General features: G+C 45.3%; 1 protein-coding gene across 1 annotated transcript in view; it reads right to left on the bottom strand.

The window, feature by feature from the left end:
* LOC126204379 (ankyrin repeat domain-containing protein 6-like) overlaps positions 1-23,204 on the bottom strand; it is a 195,659-nt gene that overhangs the window by 4,105 nt on the left and 168,350 nt on the right. The gene's annotated exons all lie outside the window — the stretch shown is intronic.

The following is a 23,204-nucleotide window of genomic DNA, read 5'->3' as shown; positions in this document are numbered from 1 at the left end:
TCTCTTCCCTTTGTCCTCTTCCTGATTTGTTCCTGTGTGCGTTCGTCCTGTGAGAGCTTGACGCCGTTCCGCACAGTTACTCGCCACCTGACACGGTCATCTGCAATGCTTTTCCCAACTTCGATTGATTCTGGTCTTGGTCAGGTCTCTCTTGGAGACATCCTTGAAACGAAGATGCGGTCGTCCCAATGGCCTCACACCCTCCTGAAGTTTTCTGTACAGCAGCTGTTTCGGTATCCGTTCAGGATCCATGCGCCTAACATATCCCAACCATCTTGCCTGGGAGTGCAAAGATGCTGGTTGTGCTTGCACGATGAAAGACTTCGGTGTTGGGTACTCTACCCCTCCAAGAGATCTGAAGGATGTTCCGGAGGCAGCGGAGATGGAAGCTGTTGTCGATATTCATGCTTAGAAGGAGTTGTCCATGTCTCACAGCTATTGAGAAGGGTGCTTATAACACAAGCGTTGTAGACTTTTAATTTAGTTTTTGTGGTAAGCAGTCCGTTGTTCCATACTCTGTTTTTCAATGTAGCCATGACAGATGATGCCTTTGCGATTCTGTTAGTAATTTCAGTGTCCATGGACAAGTTGCTACATATTGTGGATCTCAAGTAAGTAAAGTCATCAACTACCTGGAGAGGATTTCCATCAATGCTGATGGATGGAAAGCTGGTAGTGCTCATCGTCATGATCTTAATCTTTTGAAGGCTGATGAGTCGACCAAATTTTTCACAGGCATGTGATAATTTGTTGATTATATACTGCAGATCGTCTTCTGTGTTCGCTACTAGAGCTGCATCGTCTGCATATAACAACTCATGGATAACAACTGTATTTACTTTGGTCTTGGCCTTGAGGCGAGCAATGTTGAAAAGATTTTCATCAGACCCCGTATGTAGATACTCTCCCTCCTCACAAAGGCAAATCTGAGCAGAATCCCAAATAATGTAGGAGCTAACACACACCCCTGTTTCACACCGCTATTATCAGTGAATGCTTCTGATGTTTTACCATTGAAGCAGATTGTTGCTTGTGTTTTCTCATGGAAAGAGACAATTATCTGTAGTAGTTTAGGTGGGCATCCAATCTTCTGCAACAGTTTGAAAAGCCCATTTCTGCTCACTAAATCAAACGCTTTAACAAGGTCAATGAAAGCAATATAAAGTGGCCTCTGCTGCTCACGACATTTCTCTTGTAGCTGTCCTAAGGAGAAGACCATATCTACGGTTCATCGTCCAGGCCTGAAGCCACACTGAGATTCCGGGTAGATTCTAGAAGCTAAGATTTGTAATCGCATTAGGATGACTCTTGCATAAGCTTTCCCGGCAACACTTAGTAATGAATGCCTCGGTAATTGCTACAGTCACTTCTGTTCCCTTTCTGTTTATATAGAGCAACTATCCTCGAATTCCGCATACTCATCGGGACATAACCTTCTTCCCAGCTGGTTATGATAAGTGAATATAAATGTTTGAGAAGATCAGACTCGTTATACTTAATAACCTCTGCAGGGATCCCACCTTCACCTGCGGCCTTTCCGTTACCAAGAGAATCTATTTCTCTACTGAGTTCGCCGGCCGAAGTGGCCGTGCGGTTAAAGGCGCTGCAGTCTGGAACCGCAAGACCGCTACGGTCGCAGGTTCGAATCCTGCCTCGGGCATGGGTGTGTGTGATGTCCTTAGGTTAGTTAGGTTTAAGTAGTTCTAAGTTCTAGGGGACTTATGACCTAAGATGTTGCGTCCCATAGTGCTCAGAGCCATTTGAACCATTCTACTGAGTTCTCCCTTAGAAGGCATTGCATCTAGCTCTTCACCCGTCTTGGACTTCAGAGGAGCTGTTTTTCTGACAGTTGGTCCAAATGCCAGTTGGTCTTAATACCATCGTACATTGCCTTAGCATCCCCAGAATCGGCCGCTTTCTGTATACCTGCACATAAATTCAGCCAGTAGTTATTTGCGCATTTCCTGGATGTTTGCTGTGCCCTGTTCTTTGCTTTTCGTAGGTCATCTCGAGTTCTTTCATTTGGGTTTCTTTTGTAAGCAAGCAGGGCTTTCCGTTTTGCTTCAGTGACTGGTTCCACTTCTTCCAAATTTTGCTCGTACGAGTATTATTTCTTTTTCCTTTTATTCCATAGGCCAATACTTCTGAGTTGTAGGTTGCATCCGAGAGTTTTGCCCATTTCTTATCAACATTACTTTCTGCTTGCACGTTTCCTGGGAAAGCACTTTCAAAATTACTGGCACAATCCTGCTTTCTTTGTGTGTCATGAACATGATCTGTGTTGATACGGGGACGACCTCTCGGTTTAGCGTGGTGATATTTCTTAGGAGTGAGCCTCAATGTGCATGCCACCAGGGCGTGGTCAGTGTTGCAATCAGCACTATGATAACTTCGTATAAGTAGCACATTTTTGAGACCAGTACGCCTAGCTATGACTACGTCAAGTTGATGCCAGTGATCCTTAAGCTGGAAATATGTGTTTGTAATGCAGAGTCCATAAAAGCAGCAAACTTCAAGCAGTCTCTGGCCATTTTCATTCATTTTTCCCACCCCATGATGTCCCAGGCAATTCGGCCATATGTCATTGTCTGATCCAACTCTAGCATTAAAGTCCCCTAGAATATACAGTGTCTCGGTACTAGGTACCTTGGCTATTCTGTCGCTGAGTAAATCATAAAACAGAGCCTTCTCTTCCATGCTGGATGATAAGGTGGGAGCGTACACACTTAGGATGTTGACAGTACCGCTTGAGGAGCATATTTTTAAAGTGATAATTCGCTCTTTTCCACCGGATGGTGGCACAGTACAGTCCAGAAGGGTGTTTTTAACAGCAAATCCTACGCCATGAAGTCTTGGTTCGTCTTGAGACTTCCCCTGCCAGAAGAATGTGTAATTATCCTGCCTGACGGAACCAGCGTCTGGAAGCCGAGTCTCCTGCAGTCCTGCGATGTCAACATTCAAACGATGGAGCTCTCTGCCAATTACGGCAGCCTTACGGATGAAATCATCGTCATGGGCATCGTCAATGTACCTTGGACACATGGTCCTATCATTCCAGGTGGCAATAAGAAATAGTGATTTCTTTATTATTTCGTTTTTGTTTTTAGTAGGTGTACTATATCAACCCGCTTGTCGAAGATTACTTCTAAGCTCCACACACCCCGTGAAGCAGGCGGATAGTGGCGGGACAGCACCTTATTGGCTGGGGGCTGCTCAGCTTGAGGCGGGCGGTAGCTGTCCAATGAGATGCAATGATCTCTCCCACCGTCGGAAGTGGCCCCTGGCACTCGAGTCTTACGCCAATCAGACAGAGCTTATAACCGGTAGCTGCCTCTTCCCGTGTTCTGCCGAAGTCCTTGGACGTCGCTGAAGTGTCCTCTCCAGGATGCTACAAGCCTGAGGGATAAATATGAAGACACGTGAGTTGCCCAATCATCGCGGTCTCCCTCTCGACCTAAATGATAATATCCACAGGAATGGCAAGCCAATACGTCTGGTATCACTTCAGTTGCAGGAGCTGCCGAAAGGGGACGTAGTACGCCTCCCAACCGCCTTTGGTTTTCTCCCTTAGCCTGCATCCCTCCCGAGACCAACCACAAGGCAGTGGTGTGTTAAGGTAATTAGAGAAAGAAAAGGAATGGTAACTGAGGAGAGGGTAGGGAATAGGATATAAGATATAAGACGGGTCGTTGTGACGCATACTTTGTCTCGCTCCTCTGCTCAGACCTGTCCGGCTAGGTTGGACCTGCCAGTAGCTACGCTACCGCCGATATAGCTCTCAGCTTCCGTGGAGCACACAAACTGTCCCGCTCACACGGACAGTGCTACGATAAGGCAGTGCCTCATGGCACATATAGCGCGCAGACCGGGGTGGCTGAGCGGTTCTAGGCGCTTCAGTCTGGAACCGTAAGACTGCTACGGTCGCAGGTTCGAATCCTGCCTCGGGCATGGATGTGTGTGATGTCCTTAGGTTAGTTAGGTTTAAGTAGTTCTAAGTTCTAGGGGACTGATGACCACAGATGTTAAGTCCCATAGTACTCAGAGCCATTTTTTTCTTATTTGTGTAAACATAGAACGACCTCAGGCTACCGGTAGCCTTGCTCATACATCTGCGTGTACAAATTCTGTCTGGTTGGACTCGTATGAGAATACTTCTAATGGTATATTGTGGCTCTTAGCCATGTTATTCTCTTTACATATTCTTTAGCCAATTGAACCTATCATTGTTACATATTTTGTATTTTAGAACTCGTTTGATAATAGCAGAAAGACAAAATTAGTCAGTGTGAATCGTACTGCAATGCGTGGGCAAGAAGGGAGGGGAGTTTAATAAACTGCCAGACATGATTCGATATTCGTTTACAGACTTTGTCTTCAATGGAAAACTAGAAATTTTCGTGTCATAGAGCTTCATCTTTGCAGACTTTCTCTCAAGTTTATACCCGCAATTAACTGAAAACAAGCTTTCCATTTTGGGACAGTATCTAAGTCCTAATAGCATACTCCTTTCAGCTACGTTAGAAATATTAGTGTTTAGGGTAGTTTCATCAGTAGGGAATTTTACGTGGTGAAATTTCGCGCCTACCATTTTGATGTAAGCCGTTAAAATTTGATTTTTTGCAGATCTCCTTCCTTTTTTATCAGAAAACTGATTTCATCGGTATACTACTTACATACACTCCTGGAAATTGAAATAAGAACACCGTGAATTCATTGTCCCAGGAAGGGGAAACTTTATTGACACATTCCTGGGGTCAGATACATCACATGATCACACTGACAGAACCACAGGCACATAGACACAGGCAACAGAGCATGCACAATGTCGGCACTAGTACAGTGTATATCCACCTTTCGCAGCAATGCAGGCTGCTATTCTTCTATGGAGACGATCGTAGAGATGCTGGATGTAGTCCTGTGGAACGGCTTGCCATGCCATTTCCACCTGGCGCCTCAGTTGGACCAGCGTTCGTGCTGGACGTGCAGACCGCGTGAGACGACGCTTCATCCAGTCCCAAACATGCTCAATGGGGGACAGATCCGGAGATCTTGCTGGCCAGGGTAGTTGACTTACACCTTCTAGAGCACGTTGGGTGGCACGGGATACATGCGGACGTGCATTGTCCTGTCGGAACAGCAAGTTCCCTTGCCGGTCTAGGAATGGTAGAACGATGGGTTCGATGACGGTTTGGATGTACCGTGCACTATTCAGTGTCCCCTCGACGATCACCAGTGGTGTACGGCCAGTGTAGGAGATCGCTCCCCACACCATGATGCCGGGTGTTGGCCCTGTGTGCCTCGGTCGTATGCAGTCCTGATTGTGGCGCTCACCTGCACGGCGCCAAACACGCATACGACCATCATTGGCACCAAGGCAGAAGCGACTCTCATCGCTGAAGACGACACGTCTCCATTCGTCCCTCCATTCACGCCTGTCGCGACACCACTGGAGGCGGGCTGCACGATGTTGGGGCGTGAGCGGAAGACGGCCTAACGGTGTGCGAGACCGTAGCCCAGCTTCATGGAGACGGTTGCGAATGGTCCTCGCCGATACCCCAGGAGCAACAGTGTCCCTAATTTGCTGGGAAGTGGCGGTGCGGTCCCCTACGGCACTGCGTAGGATCCTATGGTCTTGGCGTGCATCCGTGCGTCGCTGCGGTCCGGTCCCAGGTCGACGGGCACGTGCACCTTCCGCCGACCACTGGCGACAACATCGATGTACTGTGGAGACCTCACGCCCCACGTGTTGAGCAATTCGGCGGTACGTCCACCCGGCGTCCCGCATGCCCACTATACGCCCTCGCTCAAAGTCCGTCAACTGCACATACGGTTCACGTCCACGCTGTCGCGGCATGCTACCAGTGTTAAAGACTGCGATGGAGCTCCGTATGCCACGGCAAAGTAGCTGACACTGACGGCGGCGGTGCACAAATGCTGCGCAGCTAGCGCCATTCGACGGCCAACACCGCGGTTCCTGGTGTGTCCGCTGTGCCGTGCGTGTGATCATTTGCTTGTACAGCCCTCTCGCAGTGTCCGGAGCAAGTATGGTGGGTCTGACACACCGGTGTCAATGTGTTCTTTTTTCCATTTCCAGGAGTGTATTATCTAGATATTGCAGACCTGCGGACCTTGTAATGTTTCAAGACATGGCTCCACGCCAATAGCGTGTGATGTTGCTGACAGCAGCCAGACCTGTCCAAAAGAGTTTTTTAATTGTTAATGTTATCTTAAGTTATCCATTAACACTAATTCTCTATGCCCCATCCCCACAATTTTGTATGTTTGTCATCTGTGTGTTAAACCTCGTTTTGTTCACAGTGTTAATATAAAATTGGGGTTTAAGTCAATCATACACGATGTCACATCATGGATTGTGGGGAAACCGGAACAGAACAGAATCGAAGCGTTTGAGATTTGTTACAGACCAATGTTGACGTTTAGGTGTACTGACAAGGAGTGAGGGGGTTCTGCACAGGAGAGGAAATGAATGTACGAAGAGGACAGGATGATAGGACATCTATATAGACATCATGGAATATCTTCCATGGTATTACAGGGAATGGTAGAGGTTAAAAACTATAGAGGAAGACAGGGATAGGAATACTTCCACCAAATAATTGAGAACGTAGGTTGCACATACTACTGCGAAATGAAAAGGTGGCACAAGAGAGGAAGACGAGGTGGGCCGTATTAAACCTGAAATAAGACTGATGACTCAAAAAACACGATGTCAAAGTCTACGAAATTTATGGTTAGTTGTGATTTGTAGATTGAAATGAGAGATAAAATATATCTGTTTAGTCTGCCAATAGATCGGACGTGCTCCTAACTATAGTTGCAATGAGTTGTGAAGTAGATTCTCTTCTGAAATGATTTTAATACGCTATTTAATAAGAATCTCAATACTGGAAATATATATTGAGTAAAATTATCGGTCTACAAACTTAATGTGGAAACCGCTTTTGTTGATTGGGGTTAACACCACTAGCCCACCAATGACATCTCTTGGAAGTATTAGTTCGGCTAAAATGTAAATGTAAACTAACCACCACTTGTCATCAATGGCTACCCAAAAAATTGTACTGGTACTCCCACAATGATCACTGATTTATTTTTTATGACGACCATCTCTCGCAGTTCTTGTCTGGTTATAGCGAATACTATGCTGTCGTTATCTTCCCTAGTAATTTGTCCTAGAAAGGTGATTTCCAGATGCGCTAGTTGACACTGGATTCACTTATAAGATATATATTACAGTGCCTAAAAAGTGTTGTGTATTTGTTTACTAAGTCTGGCGTTGTCTTCCGTCATTGCCCGTTATCTGTTCTGTTAGTGCCTGCTTTGCCCCTTTATCCTCCGAGAGTGTGAATCTATTTTATTGGCGCCCACGTACGTAGGGGCAAACGATCATCATAATAAAATAAGAGAAATCGGTGCTCACACTGAAAGATTAATATGTTAGTTTCTCCTGCACGCAGTTAGACAGTGAAACGGTAGAGAAGTAGCTTGAAGGTGATTCAATTAATTCTCTGGCAGGCACTTAATTGTGATCTCCAGACAAATCATGTAGGTGTAGTGTGTAACGTCAATGTTTGATCTTCAGCGTGGTTCCTTCCAGCACGTACGAGAACATGCCTCTCTTATAAAATTTAGTTGTGTTATTTTGATTATTATGGGTTTTTCTACCATGCTATCTTTTCTTGTAAAGCGATGTCGATCCAGTTTTGACATGCCCACTGACGTCTATGCACAGGTGATGCACCCAATTTCCAGCCCCCACAAGCCACCAGCCCCTGGTTAACGGGAACTGCGACAGAGCACAAGATGCGCTCCACCAACTCCAGACCAGGAGAACATGGCGGCCACGACGTCAGCGTCAGCTCACCATCCTACTCGTCAAATCACTGCACCACGGTTCTGTCCTTGACACGCACAGATATCTTGCTGGAAGAATAAACAGAACAGTACTCCAGATATTTGCAGTGCCGCAGAGGTGCCACGTATTCTTGACAACTGGCGAGGTGTGGCTGTTGCAACATATCTCCACTCAGCCACACCCAAAACGCGACTTCTCTGATTATTTCGAGAAGTCACCTTATCAATTACGCCTTCTGAGCATGCCTGCGTATGTGACTCCCTTTTATTGAGCCTGATGTTTGCACAGTTGATTCCTAAACACTACCAACGGAGTTTCTAGCCTACGTCTCTCGTAGTAGGGTAAACCACCACCCTCTACAGTGTTCGTTCCCCCAATTGTGTTACTGGCACATACCCAAGGTGAACCTCTGATTCTAATGTATCGAAAACAAATATGGAATTATCATGTTGGTGCATAAGTTCATAGTGCTTTTTCTTTCATGATGGTATTCCCGTTATCATGGCTTTATCCAACGACTGTCATTTTTACTTACAGTGGAGAGCTGTGGACGCTAGAAATGGAGTGCCAAGAGAAAAATCGACATATTCTCCTGTTAGAGTTGAAAAGAGGGTTGACAGCAGAAGAGAGAGCCAGAAACAGTTATGCCGTCTATGGTGATATCACTGGACAGCGCAAAGGCTATAAAATAGTTTAAAAAGGAGGATCGTTTTTATATTAGTAACTCTGCGTTCACATAGACTTCCGGTGTTTGATGTTGATCGTTAAATGCATTAATCGACAATGATCCACGTCGATGAACTCTAGAACTGGCAAATGTGACGAACTGTGATCGCTACACAATCGTGAGACATGTGCATGCAATCGGGAAGGTTCGAGAATCGGGTGTATGATTTCTGCATCCTCTAAGGCAAAATCACAGAAATCAGCGACTGGACATACATGCACTTCTGCTTGCTCGTTATCAATTGGCTCATGAACAACTCCCACAATACCTATCCCGTATCGCTACTGGTGACAAGAGATGCTGCCTTTATGCTAATATAAGGAAAACAGAGGAATGTTTGAGCGCAAACAAAGCAGCAACTCCCGTACAAATACCTGCGCGCATTCCATCTTCTGGTGGAACAGCGACAGTTTGGTGTACTGGAACCACTTGTCCGAGGAGTAACCACCAATGTTGACAGTTATTGCCACCAACTGAGATGTCTTGCAGACAAAGTCCGAGAACAACGGCCAGGAAGACTGTATGAAGCGATACTAGTCCACGATACCGCCCGCCAGCGTTCTGCTAGACTGTCGTTCACACCTGATCTCGCGCTAGAGATTTTCACCTTCTGCGCTCTCTATCGAAAAATCTTGAAGGAACTTCTTTGCCGGATGAACATGCGCTCGGAAGTTGGCTCAACGAGTTGTTCGACGGAAAACCAGGCGATCGAAAAGTTGCTCCAGTGTTGGCAGACTGTTGTACGTAGTGAAGGGGAACATGCTAGTGATGACTAAAGCCTCTATTATGTTGTATTTCATTAATGTATGGAAAAACGCTACGAACTTACACACCAACACAATAGAAGAGAGAATAGAAGTTTGAGCCAGGCGTGGTCATGAGCAAGAAACGCATTCCAAGTGCAGTAGGGCATAAGTTTTCAGTGCTCTGTAGTCTCCGAAAAGTCAAAAGATACATATGCAAAATCTGAAGACACACCCCAGAACACGCCATATCCTTATTCTGCTGCATATTATTTTTGTTTGCTTTTTCCTGCTTGCGATTCATTCAAAATTTCTGTTTCAGTATCACCAAAGACTTCGATTCAAGACTATTTATTGACATAAAATCGAAGTTTTTAGGAGTTTCAATGTATCAGCACCTTCTGCCTCATCTATTTGCAAAACGATTCATTCTCAGATGGAGCGCCATCACCGAAAGAGCAAATTGCATCCAACAAAAAAAATGGTTCAAATGGCTCTGAGCACTATGGGACTCAACATCTTAGGTCATAAGTCCCCTAGAACTTAGAACTACTTAAACCGAACTAACCTAAGGACATCACACACACCCATGCCCGAGGCAGGATTCGAACCTGCGACCGTAGCAGTCCCGCGGTTCCGGACTGCAGCGCCAGAACCGCTAGACCACCGCGGCCGGCTGCATCCAACATATCAGTATATTCAGTACATATGGAAAAGGATTTTGTTTTCTTACATCTTTCCCCCATAACTGCTGTGAATGAAATCTTGTATCATGAACTAAATATAACCCATACGGTGAACCCAAAGAGGGATGTAAGGAATCACTTTCATCAATCACTAGTCGCCACGAGAATTTATAAAAGGAATAAGTTCTATCGATAACTATAACCTCTATGTATGTTACCACATATGCATACAGCGAGATTCGATTTCCTAGCAACCAACCCTTGGTTGATGCCCCCACAGTCGCAGTGTGTAGTGTGTAGTGGCGGAACTCACCGCAGGCGAGAGACGGCAGAGTCATCTGGCGGAGGAGCGGTGCGGCTGGCCGTGGGCGACGCAGCAGTGGCAGGGGTGCGGCCGCGGTCTCCCTGCGGCCCACTGCCGTCTGCAGAGGCCAGCGTGCTGCAAAGACAGACAGGCAGGGTGTGGTAAACTCTGTCCACTTGGGCGCCAGAGGGCAGCTTGCTACCTGGATCGCTGCTGGGGGATCGTCTTCACACGAATAACAGAACACACACTGCCAATGAAAATAGTGGGTCTGCTAAGGTGAATAACTCAGGAGAAGCAGTGTGTAAACTGATAAGGCGGAGTTCCTCAGACCAGTAGCTTACTGTAACGAACAACAAAAGAAAATACAAATGAAACGTAGATGCAACGCCATCAGTTGTGCTATAGTAATACGAGAACAGTTCAAATACACAACAAGAGCCGGCTGCGGTGGTCTAGCGGTTCTAGGCGCTCAGTCCGGAACCGCGCGACTGCTACGGTCGCAGGTTCGAATCCTGCCTCGGGCATGGATGTGTGTGATGTCCTTAGGTAGTTAGGTTTAAGTAGTTCTAAGTTCTAGGGGACTGATGACCACAGATGTTAAGTCCCATAGTGCTCAGAGCCATTTAACCCAACAAGAATCACATGGAAATAGCAACAGCAATAACATTTGAATGTACTTATTGTGGTACTGATTTAATCAAATGTTGCTCGTACCACCTGTGTTAGGGACGACGCAGTAGGAGGCTCACATGGTTGTGAGGCGGGCAGCAGCTATTGAACAGACTCGCGAAGGAAATTCAGGTAAATAAAGTGCACAGAATTTGTGATGCAAAGAAGTTATTCCAATAAAGTCCTTAAACCTGTAGCATTTAAATTTTCATTACATTAACTGAAACTGTTTCCACTGAACAGATTTAGTTCACATTGATCATGGGGCCTCTCACTGAACAGGTGAATGTTAAAGGTCATCTGTGGCAGAAAAACCTATAACACAGCAACAGACTATCTGTGAGCCGTGTCTGGCTCATGTTGATGCCGTTCATAGCTTTTCATCTTGTAATAGCGAAAGTGGCGTCTCGTTTTCTTAGTGTGTTCACTGGCGCCACGACGTTTGCTCGCCTTGTCTCTCCGTAGCCTCAGCAGCGCTTATCGATAGTGCGTACTGTCGTACCACCTTTGGAGTGGCCTCTAGTATTTCCAGGTCGCCGTGTGTCGAGCTAGTTGAGTTGGGACGAAGCAGCTGTGAGGTCCAGACAGCCAGTACTCGCCCGACCCCTGGCGACACACATGCACTGTCCGACAGAAGGATGTGGTCGCGAGAGTGCACGACCACGTCAGGAACCGGATTCAGCGAGTTTTAGTTGAATGGGCCGTGATATTCGAATAGTGCAACTTTCACTTGCGTGTGTGTGTGTCTGGCCGTCGAAGTGACCTCATGGCAATTAGTCGTCAGGCGACGATTTCTACTGGGATCTTTCCCGTGCCCGACTTGAGTGGGGACGACTGTTGGTTGGTCATTCGGTCGGTCTTCGCAGCAGACGACGTGCATTTGGTCTTCCGACCGCTTCTGTCTTCTCTGTGTTTGTGCCTACTTGTAATTCGTCCGTGTTGTTTCACAGTGACTGGTTTTAGTATTGTGAGTTATTTGTGGAATTGTTTTCCCGGATCTGCGTGTATCTTGTGGTTTTGAAGGAGCAGTTATTTCAATGCTGTCTGAGTACTGGATTTCATGAGGAGTTGAGAACGGGCGTCAGTTCGGTTGGGGTGCAGCAGCGAGCAGGTCCGTGCGGTGTGAAGGCAAGCTGGGGCCACTGGCGGAGTGTTGCCACTGCCAGATCGAGGAGGGGTAGCTGCGAGAGCACACCGAACCCTGGACGTTTAAGCTGAGTGAAGAGTCAACTGATAATGAAACATCGGCTATTCTGAGATCTCGCCTTTGGTCGGCGGGTTGTTGCTCCCAGGGCCTCTGAGCCTAGTGGCAACGAGTGAAGCGTTCCGAGGCAGTTTAATATTGCAGCCGTCTTTCTCTATTAGTTATTCATAATTAAATTTAGTATTATTCTTATTAGTGAAGTGCAACCAGTGGTATTTTCTGCATTGTGGCCGCTAACGCCCCAGTTACTTTTCTGGCAGTGTACCTTTCCTCATGGTTTTGATGCTGTCCGACATGGCGTGTAGTTCGACAACCTCTTATATTGTACTGTGCATATGTTTCTGGAGGTCTACCTTGGTTCTAGTGTTTCCTTCAGCCTTGGATGTTTTCTGAAGACGTATTGCTGTCTGTCTCTTCGCCCTGGCCTAAATATATTCCATCGTTGTACTGGTGATCGAACGTTAGGTGGATTGGTTAGTCGGTCGGTCGGCGCTTAAGCTGCCACTAGTTTGAGTTGCCATCCTCTTGCTTGAGTACAACACTTGGCCACCTGTCTCACCTTACCTTATGTTTGAGTTAAATTCCCAAACTGACCCTTGGAACACTTGCTGAGAACCACTTGTCCTCATTCCTTAGATTGTGATGTTTGTTTTAAAGAACTTTGTAATTCTCTAGTGCGCAGCTCGTGGTCGTACGGTAGCGTTCTCGCTTCCGGCGCCCGGATTCCTGGGTTCGATTCTCGGCGGGGTCAGCGATTTTCTCTGCCTCGTGATGACTGGGTGTTGTGTGATGTTCTTAGGTTAGTTAGGTTTAAGAAGTTCTAGGGGACTGATGACCATAGATGTTAAGTCCCATAGTGCTCAGAGCCATTTTTTTTAATTTTCCAGTTATTGTTGATGTGGCCTTCAGCTGAGCAATAATTTCACATCTTTCATAATAAGACCTTCAGCCATGTTACAGTCTGTTTTAAAACGATTTATCTTAATATGTGCTATTTGGAATTGTTCTTCTGACTTCTAATTCAGGCCTTCAGATGTTCGTTGTTTGAGGTTATTGTTGGAGGCCTTCGGCCCCAAAATTGTGGAATTTTTTTTTTTTTTGTGATGAGGCCTTCAGCCGTCATACAGCCAATGTGTTTTTTATAGATTGTTTTAAAATTTTAATTTCTTTAAATAAAGTTTACGTATATTTTGTGCAACCGAGAGTAACTGATTATGGGCCCCATCCTGAGAAACCAGCTCCCAATCTGTGTATACATCTACACCAGACAACTGATCAGACGTTGTGACTCCAATGAAGTATTAAATTCTGTTTCACTACTGTATTCACGTTAACAATATTTCCTACATTGTGAATAGGTGATTTTCTTGGGAATGAAGGAGTCAATCTGAATGAAAATAATGATCATGAGTTTACATATGGCAATGGACAAAGTTCATTTCTCTAAAAACTCATCAAATCGTGATTACAGGTCGAAAGTTGTGAATCTCAGCTGCAACTGATCCCACAGAGCACAACATACGAGCTAGTGTCTGGTATCTGAAAGATAACAACTGAAGGGAGCAGGTACTGGTGTGTGTTGGTATACAGGACGTTTATTTTAACTTCACAAAACTGAATATGTCGAAAACGACGCATCGTACAAAAAAATTAAAAATGTTCTAGCTCAAAAGTCAATATTAGGAAATGGGGCATCTGTCTGTACTGGCCACCTACGAACAATCCCTCCATCGTTGGTGGGGCCAACTTTGTATTTTCAAATAGAACTCCATCATTTTTATTGCTTATTCAGATTCAACGCCAAAAAATGTGTGTGGCTTACCAAACCAAATGTGGCTTCTTTTTGACGCAAGAACCGACGTGTTTCATTCCATGTTTTTGTTTTCTAACTATTGATATTAATGTTCACACATTACAACATCGTTGCAAATCTGCTTGTACAGAACCAATAATATGGCTAGACATTGATATATGTAATAAATAAGCTACTTGCATGGTAATAAGGTTTTAAGTTTCTTATAGAGTTGAATGACATGGGTCCCCTAACGATCGGAATGCTGGATTTCGGTCGCCACGCTAGAACCCCGCTATCAAGGTGAGTCATTTCGGTTTGTGTTTCCATCCAACTGCCGTAAGTCTCGCACTGGCCACTACACGGCTACTGGCAGAATACAAGCCACAACCACTAGAATAAGATATATTGTCCATGGCGTGATAGTGGCAGGCTCACGTGTCATGGATACTCGCCAAAATGAAACACAGCAGTGGTGAGAGGCTAGGAGACCCACTGAAGTGCAGCATCCTGAAGGGAGCACAAAGCTGTTACATCCACGTCGTTGTCCCCGGATCACGCTACACGTAGTTTCTAGCCATACATAGAAATGGCTAACCACATTGTGGTTTACAGTCAAATTTGCAGCTCTAAAATAAATTTCGAACGTAAATATCCACCTTTAAGTACACTAAGTTTTACATTTGCATCGTAAATGAAATGTAGAATCAAATGTGTCGGTTCTAAATTGTACAGACTGGAACACTTCATTTTCGACAATTATAGCGCCATTTACCATGCACGGAAAAAATACGTATTTTTTGAGGTATGTTTCGAATATGCAATACATTTTTTTGGCGTAGTTTCGGTATATGCAATAAAATGGGGAATTCCTGTTTCATAGGGCAACTTGAGCCCACTCACGCAGGCGGGTATACATATATAACGTTGTACCATCCTATGTACACACACTTGTGTACTGGTTGTTTTTCCTCTGCTTCGACTCGAACAGTCTTTGCACAAACACGTCGCAAATCTTAAGATTGATGTTTTCTGCGCTCTTGCACAGTCGTAACGACACCATTAAGTGGACTATGCCTGTCAATAAACTGTCTGTTTGTGGCCACACCCGATCTGTTGCTGCCCAGGGCAAAATTAACATTAATGACTTGTTCTTGCCACAGATATTGCCAAAAAGCAATATAAAAACATACTACTCCCTACAGTTTTAATTATTCTTCTATGAATGAAGCAAATTTCATGTTTGTAATTTTTCATTATCTGATCTAGAAAACTGGGAAACTAATTCACCATGAAGCTCACTCGAGACATGCAATAGTTATGACTAGGAAGTTGTGTGGGAAACTGATGTTTTCGTAAGCAAGTGGACAAATAAGATACACTAGTGCATGACGCCTGATTCAATGAAGAAGATAGGAATTACAACATGGATACTATTGTAGTTATCAACAGTGTTTCCAAACTTTACTTCTAAATAACACACACATAATTAGATTCAAAACTAATGAGTGTTAGGACACTTGGAAAAGATAGCTGTGGTGTTAAGCGTTTCGTTTTCAAAATTTATTTTCGTGTTAGACTATATTGAACTGGTGAGTTTGAGACTGTGATTTTTCTCATTCAGTTGCGTTTTGTAAAGCAGTCAGGCTGCTTAGGCAACATTATATCAAAGATAAGAATTGCAGTTTATTAAGCAGCTCATTAACTATGGCATAAATATTTATATATATCTGAAAATAAAGTAAAATTTTTTGAAACACCAGGACCTAAGCTTGTAGGGAGTATTTGTACTGTGAGACGGTATGTAACAAATAATATTTTGATCTGAACATCTCATCAATGTTGAATTTGTTTCGAGATGGATCAGCAAGAACAACAGATGACGTAGGGAAGGTCTCAGTAGAAACAGTAGAATTCTCCATATAGCATTTAGTAACACAATAGAGAAGTTCCAACAACACAGAGAAAGTCAAGCAGAGATTTGATGGATGCTCTTCAAACCAGCGGGCAGAGCATTTTGATCAATAGAACCTCCCCCTAGTGTGTGTAATAGAGGGAAGCGTACTTAGCTACTATATGCATCCTGAAGAACAACTAAACAGAAATAGGAAGGAAGTGTGAATAAGGGCCATAATGCAGCTGTTTTGGTCATTGGACTTTCTTGTTGTACCGTGAGGTGGGCCTAGAATATCTCGGAAGTAAGCAGCTACGCCTTCCACCACATCTGCTTATGTAAACTTCTTTACTGGAGTCTTCTTTTCGTGCTTTGACTGGGAACTACACACTTATTAGGGCCTAGCATACTTCTTAACTCAACAGCTTCAGCTAGGGAAAGTAAGGGAACTTTGTTATGGAAACTATAATTGTATTACATACATCTATCAAGTAAGCAAATGAGAGATACACAACACGCAAATCTGTGGTACTAATATGGAAATAGTGGTTACTCTGACCGTTTGGTTTACTGCACCTACCCCAGAGGTTGACACTTCTGTTTGGTAACATCAGAAATTACAAACACGTTACAGGCCTCCTTGAGCCATGCAAAAGCCTGCTATAGAGCACTAAGTGCTGGTATTGGGTGACAGAGTTGCTCCTCGTCTTCATCTTCCCTATGCATAGCATGACGCCATTTGTATGTACCTCCTTGTAGGCAGCAGCAGAGGCAGCCAACAACAATAAAGACTGTTTTGCATCGACAGGTTAACAGTGACACTATACAGGACACAGAAAAAGACCTGCACACTTTCATGACCTGGCTGCCAACTGTAAACATCACTGTGTTTGCCTACGTTTTCAGCAGCACATAGTTGTATCTACCACTACAATGGTTCTTCCTCTGTCCACAGTCAATGTAATTTTTATTCAGAGGCTTGATGCCTGAATCTAAGTGACTGGCTGTTCCACACATAGAATTTAATAGAAATGATGATTGCAGATACGGACAAAGCAATTTATAAGGCTATGAAAAATTTGTCACTTCCTTGATTTTCGTTAGCCAGCTTAACTGTTAATAAATGCAGTTAAGTTATAGCATTAAATGAAACTGTTAAATGAATTTGTGGAAAACATCAAGTGATCACGTACACTCATGGAGAAGAAATTGCAGCACCGAGAAGGGGTTCTGCGACATAAAGGAAAGTTTGTACGTCTGTTTCTACATCTGAAAGATTATGTCTATTCAGATTTCGTGCCATTCGCATGAGAGTGGCGCTAGTAGCACCACTATGAGGACGTATAACTCAGGTTAGCCTGAAATACGTACTCTAGCGATCGAGAGCATTAGTAGTTACCTTTGAGATTTGGTGGGGCGAGTTGATTGGGACAAAGTTACCATTATTGCACAGCACCTGCAGCAATAATTTGATCAGCAGTTGGCACCACAATGACATAACGAAATGCTAGAAATGGTTTACATCAAGGACAGCTCCGAGCCAGACGCCCTGGACCGTGCATTCCACTGACCCCAAACCACTGTCATTTGCGACTTCAGTGGTGTCAAGTGAGAGATCAATATAGAGCAGGGTGGAGGCCTCTAGTGTTTTCTGATGAAAGCTGGTTCTGCCTCACTGTCAGCGATGTTGGTATGTTGGTTAGGAGGAGACAAGTTGAGGGCCTGCAACCAACCTTTCTGCTTGCTAGGCACTTTGGACCTACAGCTGGAGCTATGTTCTTGGGTGCAGTTTCCTGTGAGAGCAGAAGCACCGTCGTCGTTATCCCATGCACCCACACTGTAAATGTGCGTCAGTCTTTTGATTCGACCTGTTGTGCTGCCATTCATGATCAACTTTTCAGGAGATGTTTTCCAAGAGGATAACGCTCGTCCACATAACAGCTGTTGTAATGCAGCATTCTCTACAATGTGTCGACATGTGGCCTTGATCTACTCGATCACCGAATCTATCTCCAATATGGCACATATGGGACACCATTGGATGACAACACCAGCGTCATCCACAAACTGCATTAAACGTCTTTGTACTGACCGGCCAAGTGAAACAAGCATGGAACTCCATCTCACTAACTGATATCCAGTACCTGTGCAACAGAATGCATTAACATTTGCATGCTTGCATTCAACATTCTGGTGGTTACACCACTTATTAATGTGCCAGCATATCACATTTGCAATGGCAAATCTGCCACTTACATTAACCTGTGATGTTAATCAGTTATGTATGTTACCTAGCCAAACACGTTCCCCAAATTTCATTCCTCTACCTTAATTACTTTTTGGTGATGTGATTTTTTTTTGTCAGATGTGTTTCTGCTCTAAAACGCTCGTACACTAAGTATAATTATTGGCTCGGAAACAGAATAACACTTAGAACTGTGTACCACAGAGAAGTGGCTCGTCACCTGCTTACCTGGCTTCTGCTGGAGGATCCGCGAGCAGCTGACCCAGTGTGACCACGTCTTCTGGCTGAGTGCGCACTGCGTCAGCCCAACCCCGCGTGGTCATAACCTGCGTGACGTTGGCCTTTATGAAGTTAACGGCGGCCTGCCTGAGGCTGGTGCAGGAGTGCCTGATCGCCAGAACAGCTGTGGCCGCCGCAGTCTCGACAGACAGCTGAGCGGCCACGTGCTGCTCGCAACGAGCCTTCAGGGCTGACACGCCATATTTATCAGCGGCTGCCAGAAGCTGGGGTGCCAGGCTGGGCAGCTGAGGGGCCTGGAGGGTGTAGAGGTAGGCGACCAGCTGGCGGAGCACCGGCCCCTCCACGTCTGGGACTGCGACCTCACCGGTGTTGGCTTCCAGTGAGTCGTGGCGAAACATGCCGCCAAACACGGGACTTCTATCAGCCAACACGGCCCTGTGCGCCACGAGACGTGTGCCGCCCGCCACCAGTGTGACGACTGCGCCGTCCCCTGCGTCCAGAAGGGCGCCCAGATCGACGGCTGTGGTCTCCATCACCTCTTGGGTGCATTCCATTGTTGATGATCTGGAACATGGCGTCATTCAAGAGCCCTTTCTCCTCACATGGCACACTCTATGCTTGTACGAGTCACAGGCAGAACAGTGTCAAGCGAAAGCTGGTAATTGTTTTAAATTTGCGTATGACATTCATGCCCTGAACACGCCTATCAACCCTCTGACTTTCGAAAATCGCGCGTGTGCAGAACCGAATACAAATATCAGTCTTGCAAATGAAAAATTCAGGGACCACATTGCAGAGTGGAAGGTCTGGCCATAATCTTAATTAGTGCACAATAACAGATGAGTTAGACTCTATCATGCAGCGCAAGCGAGTATGCAATCTACGTAAAGCGAATTGGGAACATTTAAAGGCAGCATTCAAGTTACAGCCACTACAGCAAAGCGGAACTGATGATGATGCCACAGCCAACAAGTTTTTGCAAATGTTGCTTACGGCGCGCGATAAGTCCATCCCAATATTTGTTATGTAGCGAAAGGTTTTTGAAATTCCATGACGTTTCACTCCACAGAGATGGACATCACAGCAGGTGACAAGATACTACCACAGAACCTCAGGGGAAACAGAAAGACAAACAAGGCTGAGTTTCTATCAGACAATCAAACAACAATATAAAGAAACTAATACATCAAACAAGAGCAGAAAAATGCGAGATACATGTCAAGGACCGAATTGTAACAGACATTTAGTGTTTCACATGCAAACTCACAACAAACATGGTTCGATACCTACTGTTATATCGACCTTGAGATGATCTAGAGGTATGATGACGATGGACCAGAAGACATTAGACAGTATCTTCGCTGTGAACTACTCCAGCAGCATATGAATGATGTTTCGATTTCATTTGCCCAGAAGTTCATTGGGCTGGGCAGTAATAAAGTAAAAAAAAAAGGAAAGCACGAGAGGTTGATATAATAATGGCACCAGTCTTCCATCAGCTAGTGGACCAGATTTTTCCATATTTAACAGCGTCATTCAACGAATTTCCTTTGCAGGTACGACTAACCAGAATCTGCAGATTCTCAAGTATCATTAGGGATCCAGAACAACTTAGCCCTAACAATATCAAGGAATTTTGCATAAAGTGCATTACCAGTTTAGAGGTGGGGGGCCGAAGAGGGTACATTGTGCCCTTTTTAAAAAATTAAAATTATATTAACAACGTTCTATTGAAGAGGTACATATGTGTAATTAGGGTCCAGAACCTTAAAATACCTTTTAAAACAATTTTAGCAATATCAAAGCACTTCCAATAATATATAGTACTCACATTGTAAATAACATAAGAAATATAAGGAATTCACATTTCTTTCTGTGTTGTTGGCTTTTACTCTAAACATAATTTTTAAAGAGGTGCTGATATGTAAGTTATGTCCCAGAACTTGGCAATGCTGACTACGATTTCCATTGGGGACAGAGACATCTACTACGGTTATTTAAATTTTTGGGTAACTGAGTTGAAATATTTAAAACATATATGGAATATGATAGAATTCATTAAAAACAACAAATAGTTTTTCAAAAATTTAAAACATAAAGAAACTGACTACATTACAATGTCTGTTATTGATGGGCTTAAAGTACCCCACCTTCCGTCCCCCGTTGGTATTGTGAGGGTTAAATATTACAGCACAATTCGTTTGGTAAATACTCAGCTGAAGTACAGGGAAACGTTGCGTGCCGCCATCTGTGCCATCATAGACTCATAATACACTCCTGGAAATTGAAATAAGAACACCGTGAATTCATTGTCCCAGGAAGGGGAAACTTTATTGACACATTCCTGGGGTCAGATACATCACATGATCACACTGACAGAACCACAGGCACATAGACACAGGCAACAGAGCATGCACAATGTCGGCACTAGTACAGTGTATATCCACCTTTCGCAGCAATGCAGGCTGCTATTCTCCCATGGAGACGATCGTAGAGATGCTCGATGTAGTCCTGTGGAACGGCTTGCCATGCCATTTCCACCTGGCGCCTCAGTTGGACCAGCGTTCGTGCTGGATGTGCAGACCGCGTGAGACGACGCTTCATCCAGTCCCAAACATGCTCAATGAAGGACAGATCCGGAGATCTTGCTGGCCAGGGTAGTTGACTTACACCTTCTAGAGCACGTTGGGTGGCACGGGATACATGCGGGCGTGCATTGTCCTGTTCTAACAGCAAGTTCCCTTGCCGGTCTAGGAATGGTAGAACGATGGGTTGGATGACGGTTTGGATGTACCGTGCACTATTCAGTGTCCCCTCGACGATCACCAGTGGTGTACGGCCAGTGTAGGAGATCGCTCCCCACACCATGATGCCGGGTGTTGGCCCTGTGTGCCGCGGTCGTATGCAGTCCTGATTGTGGCGCTCACCTGCACGGCGCCAAACACGCATACGACCATCATTGGTACCAAGGCAGAAGCGACTCTCATCGCTGAAGACGACACGTCTCCATTCGTCCCTCCATTCACGCCTGTCGCGACACCACTGGAGGCGGGCTGCACGATGTTGGGGCGTGAGCGGAAGACGGCCTAACGGTGTGCGGGACCGTAGCCCAGCTTCATGGAGACGGTTGCGAATGGTCCTCGCCGATACCCCAGGAGCAACAGTGTCCCTAATTTGCTGGGAAGTGGCGGTGCGGTCCCCTACGGCACTGCGTAGGATCCTACGGTCTTGGCGTGCATCCGTGCGTCGCTGCAGTCCGGTCCCAGGTCGACGGGCACGTGCACCTTCCGCCGACCACTGGCGACAACATCGATGTACTGTGGAGACATCACGCCCCACGTGTTGAGCAATTCGGCGGTACGTCCACCCGGCCTCCCGCATGCCCACTATACGCCCTCGCTCAAAGTCCGTCAACTGCACATACGGTTCACGTCCACGCTGTCGCGGCATGCTACCAGTGTTAAAGACTGCGATGGAGCTCCGTATGCCACGGCAAACTGGCTGACACTGACGGCGGCGGTGCACAAATGCTGCGCAGCTAGCGCCATTCGACGGCCAACACCGCGGTTCCTGGTGTGTCCGCTGTGCCGTGCGTGTGATCATTGCTTGTACAGCCCTCTCGCAGTGTCCGGAGCAAGTATGGTGGGTCTGACACACCGGTGTCAATGTGTTCTTTTTTGCATTTCCAGGAGTGTAGACATGAGCTACTGCATTATGGTATGAGGAAAGGGAAATACACCGAAGATGCGGTAAATCACGCAATGCATATTAAGAATACATCAGACAAGTACATTATAGGCATAATGATTGATAAAGCTGGGGCTATCGATAGTTTATGGTTGCCTGCCCAGTACAATAGACTGAGGCAGATGGGCTGCCCAGTTGTCTCTACAACTTCCTAAGAGATTACTCCACAGACAGGCTAATGAAACTGGAATACCTCGAAAGTAAATTGTGAAAAACTTCACCAAAAGCTGCCCACGGATTCTTGTTTGTTGTCATTAATGAACCAGCTTCAGAGGATAACAAATATTGGAGGCTGCATCAACTATGCAGACGACCTACTAAATATAGTATGTGGCAGAACAAGAGCAAAATTAGAAAAAGACCAAGTAATTGGTGCAAAGGAAATAAACTTACGAGCAGCTTACAAGCAGCACACAAAAGACTTCATATATTAGTGAATATTATGAAGACTATAAAAGCCAACAATCAGAATAAGTGACCAGCCAGTGAATAGAGAAGAATCACAAATATACCATGGTATAAACATCGATGAGAGCACCCAGTAATCGTGCATTAGAGAGGCATTAATATCCTCAAGAAAATAGCAATAAATGGGCAAAGAAACTTTAAACTGCGTCGAAATGCAAGAAGATCATATCACAGAGCAACCTTAATCGCTATTATGGCTACAGGTTGAGCGACTCGTATAGGCAGAATGTTGACAGTATGAAGAAGTACCCAGTGTTAGGCGCCTGTAGGTAGGCAACGTCTTGACACCGCTCTGCTTCAGATACCAGCAGGGGCATACGACAACTTCACAGGCTGTCTCTGTAGAGGTGCACTATTCAAATTCTCAATCCGGGTGCGCAAGTGCCACCGAAGTTGTCGCCGAACTGAGGGGTCTTTTAATTCACGCCTGAGCCAATCTCTCAGTCCTCCGAGATCACGCCACGGCAGGCGCCGGAACAGGAGGGCTTAAAGTGCATAAACACCCTTTGCTGCATCATATCACCTTTAAATTTCCGCAAATAATTTTGATCGTCCCCTAGTGCTTCCAACCTGTGCACGAGACCAAAATTTGCGCTCGTGCTGCTC

The sequence above is a fragment of the Schistocerca nitens genome, chromosome 9, assembly GCF_023898315.1.
Source record: "Schistocerca nitens isolate TAMUIC-IGC-003100 chromosome 9, iqSchNite1.1, whole genome shotgun sequence".
Classification (NCBI taxonomy): Eukaryota; Metazoa; Arthropoda; class Insecta; order Orthoptera; family Acrididae; genus Schistocerca; species Schistocerca nitens.
The sequence above is the reverse complement of the archived record's forward strand: the minus strand, read 5'-3'. Positions and strand labels throughout refer to the sequence as shown.